Source organism: Rutidosis leptorrhynchoides, chromosome 2, assembly GCF_046630445.1.
Source record: "Rutidosis leptorrhynchoides isolate AG116_Rl617_1_P2 chromosome 2, CSIRO_AGI_Rlap_v1, whole genome shotgun sequence".
NCBI classification, from domain to species: Eukaryota; Viridiplantae; Streptophyta; class Magnoliopsida; order Asterales; family Asteraceae; genus Rutidosis; species Rutidosis leptorrhynchoides.
The window spans coordinates 687,496,165-687,500,759 of NC_092334.1; positions in this window are offsets into that span (position 1 = coordinate 687,496,165).

Consider the following 4,595-nt stretch of genomic DNA (forward strand, 5'->3'; position numbering starts at 1 on the left):
TTGTAGAAAGAGAGAGAAAGAAGTGAATTGAAGTGTGCGTAAAAATGGATGACAAAGACCCTTTAAATAGACTTGAGTTTTGCCTGCAAACGGCTGGCAGGCCGTTTGGCAAGCCATTTGCAGAGGCCGTTTGCACTGGTGGCCCTTTTTTGATGCCCGTTTGCCTGGGCTATTTGGCAAGCTGTTTTCCCTTATGGCAGGCCGTTTGGCAAGCCATTTGGCTTGCTTATTTCACTGTATCATAACTTGATTTCCTTGATCATAGCTTGGTTTCTTGTCTTTCACCGTTTTCGCTCTAGAATCTTTGTTTTAGCTCCGATTCTCTTGATTCTTTTTGCACCTTCTTCGTAATCACTTGATCTTCAATTTCAATCGACGAAGTGGGTATTTTGGCGATAAAGCTTGAAATTTTATAGTTTTTGGGCCTCAATACCTGGGTGAAAGTGTGACTTTTTAGACGATATAAGTGCGAACCAGCTCCTTAAGCATCCTCTTCATCTTCAGACTCAGTCAAAACTGAAGCAACATCCTCCGTACCAGAATCACTATCCTCATTCTTCCACATCCTCGGATTTCTTTCCACATAATCGGCTTTTAGCAGATATCCAAAAAACGAACGGTTCAGAGGAGTGGACTTTCCCTTATAGAACATCATGCGTCTCACGACCTCATCGGTCATTTTGTTCAATTTGATAAGATCCTGATCATCCTTAACAAGCTCATTGTGTTGAGAGTCGATGATGAGCTAAAGGAAGCGAGGATACAGCAGATAAGGATCAGATTTGAACTTCATGTTCTCCACCATGTAGTCAAAGATCATGCTGGAGAAGTTGAATGGAAGATTCAAAATCAGAGCAACCATCAGAGATTTCATTACAGTATTTAGCTCGTCACGTCCCTCCCTCCTGGAGCTCAAACAATGCATGATAACATGTGCCAGATATCTAAATGTCAGATAGAATCCAGACTTCAGCACTTTAGACTTGGTAATGTCTCCCGTATACTTGCACCTCTGAAGACAACCCTTGACTAGACCCATATTCAACCTGCTATACATCTCAGTCGAGTCATTAAAGTTCCACAATCTTCGGATATGCTCTTCAGTAACAACAATAGGCTTCCCTTGCACCTTGCTAGTAATCATATCAAACTGACGATCACCTTCCATCGTCTTTGAAAGAATAGCGTACTTCCAGAATTCACGCTGGAGAGGCACATCATATGAAAGGCACATCATATGAAATAGCCTTGTAGATTCGAGACCTTGTAAAAAAGTCCATAATGCCATGATAATCGGCCAAGTAATCCAACTTGTTCAGATTAGCCAGCATATGGTTGTTGCCACCAACCTGAAGCTCGTTGTTATGCTCAGTAGCTTTCTTAGATCTAGACTTGGTAACACGTTTAGGCTTCGATCTTTTCTCAGATCATTGTCTATCGGATCCAGAGTCGGTACCCTCAGCAATAGGAACAGTTGAAGCAGGAGTTCCAGAGATCTTTAATCTGAAAAATATGTAAAACAATGCAAACACAAACATTAAACAACACAAATTCAAAATTAAGGTTTCTGATGTGCATCCGTACGATTGCATGAAGATCATACACGGTTGCAGTTGTAACCGCACGGATGCATAGCCAAACCACACGGATACACATTTAAATTTAAAAATTTGAAAATGGTGTATAACCGTGCGGTTGCACGAAATAGGAACCTGGATGCATGTACAACCGTGCGGGTGCAGGGTGCAACCGTACAGTTGTGTTCTTCGCAGATGTTAGGGTTTTAAAACCCAGAATCCCACAAAACTTGTTTTGATCATCGAAAAATTGATTAATAAAGTTTGTAACACCTCCGATAAACAAGTTTCAAACAACAATTACAGTAATAACATATTTGAACTACCTGTATTGATCTAATGTTTTCGAAAACCTAAAAATATTAAAAACACAAGATTTAGGATTCAAAATTGATACCTGTTATGATGAAAAGAATCACAAATGCAAGTAGATCACGAAAATTAACAGCAAAAACTCTCCTTAGCACTTAGCAATTTTTGATGAAATTTAAAACTCAATAATATGAAAGTATGAGTTTACACGGATATGTTCTTGGGTATCTATACCCACCTTGAAACTGTGCGGTTGCAGGCGTGTAACCGACCAACCATAATTGCAACCGTGCGGGTGCAAGGGGTACCCGTAAGGATGCATACTAAGTTCAAAAACCATGAATTTACTTGTAACCGTGCGGCTACTTGCTGTATACGTGCGGTTGCAAAGTATAACCGTACGAATGGAAATCCACAATAAAAATTTAAACTTTTAAGTCCAAGATTTCACACGCTGTCGAAAAACGCCAATTCAATTCTAACTCACTTAACCAACTACTAAAATTTTCAATCTCATCAATTTCACGAGATCCCGTTTCAATTTATGAATGAATTAAGTAACGTAATACCTGATCATTGACTTATACGTTAAATTCGGATGTATCACACACTCATTAACTCCCCCTAGTCCACACATACGGAGTTTAAGAAGTAACCACCAACTGTAATGAAATACCTTACAGTATGTTACATGCAAAAATGCTAAATCACACTAAAATCTTTCTGTATTATTCATATTGAGATGCATTCTATCTAGATGCAAATGCAAACATATACAACATGGTGAAATTAAACGATAAACAATCCGCATAGTGAACAATACAAGCTTAAATTAAGAACTAATCAACTCGCTATCAATATTACATAACAAGATCAGATTTATCAACTATCAAAACATAAACACATATTTTTGTCAGAAGATGATTTAAACAATTTTTTTCAGGAATCAGACTGAACCTTAATTAGCAAATTTAAAATCGTTAATTCCTTTTAGTTCTGATTTAAGTACCTACACTTTTAGCCTTTGAAAATCAATAAACTCGTCAGATTTTCCTTCCAGCCTTTTTGAAGATCACTTACATATTTATATGTCTTCTTAAATCATAGGCTTAGTTCTCATTTGAGATCGCACAATTTATTATGTAGTCAATTGAGCACAAATTATTGAAGCTGTCCGCTATCACCTCGATGTACTTTCGATTTAATCGAATATGAAGGTTCTCACGGTGCTTCTAGCAACCCTGGAAGCCATGAGCTTCTACCTTAAACTCATACCTTTTGATTCAGAAAGCTTTTTTGTCTCAAGTTTATTGCATACTCTGAAAGAACGCATTTAGGTACCAGCGGCTATAAACCCCATGCTTGAGCGAAAAGCATATAATGATGGAATGATATGATGTATTTGGGACTAATGGAATTCTAAGTCAGAATACCCTCTAGAAAATGTCCCCGGCTGTCTAGGTCAATAAGCACAACCCATGCCACAGACAATAGAAGCAAAGTTCTGCAAAATGATAGCTTCATGGACAGAATAATTTGAGTTCTCTAGATCTGAAACTCTGTCACTTCTCCCCCTCGGATGTAGATAACTTAAGTCATTCTGATCAGCACATTGGGTGATCACCTCTCTTGCCCAAACTTTGAATTTATTGGATGAATAGACATTGATTTCCAATTGAGATCCCTGATTCCTTGTTGTTGATGTGGTGCACCATCTTTATTCGAATACATAATAATGGATATACATGAATCCAATGCCGTTTCCTTTTTTTTTTTTCTTTTTTTTGGATTTTCTGATGTTGCTCTTTACCTTTTGCAAACAAAATGAAAAAAAAAACACAAAATGAAATAAAATTATAACGATGATGATGCATCACTTATTTCAATTGAAGATGAATCACATTGCCGCCATAATCTTTGGTGTTGAAGTAGTCTCCTTCCATTGTTGACACATTATCAAATCAATAATTGTCTGTGATACAGAATTGTACTTTTCAATCCGTTCATAGTGAGAACACCCCCCTTTGGATACATGACTGACTTACTAGGAGCGTATCGGTCCAAGCTTCACTAGAGTATAAATCGTAGTATGGGAGTCCTCAACCGTCTGTTGAGTTCCTGAATGATTGTTTCTCAGTACATTCTTAGTGATAGTTAGGTGACTACCATCAACCGCTGTAAATCTTTCCATGATTTCCTTTTCCAGATTATTTACTTTATGTTTGTGTGATCATCTCATTACAAAATTCAACCATCAAAGTTTATCAATCTATCATCAACTAATCATGCATTACTTACTTTATACCCAGAACGATAAACATGCAAATTCAGTAATATAATCATTTTCCATTTTCACATAACAACTTCTCATTTTCTGGTTTTTCTGATTTTTATGGTTTTTCTCTTTATCATTTTTTTTTTTTTTTTGTATTTTCTGGTGATGCCATTTTCTCTACTATTATACTTAAACAAAAATCTTTTTGACTTTTCATGATAAAATGCATAACAAAAAATAAAATGATCATGCAAAACAGAAAATAAGCTAACTACATATGCAAAATGACGCAACATGCAGATACAAATGTACGAATGTTACAGAATGGTTGGTTACTTCAGCAACTCCTTATCAGACACAACCTCCGCCCTATCTTTCACTCCTAGCACATTTAATAAAAATAGGAAACGCGGTCGATCAAAAGCCTTAGT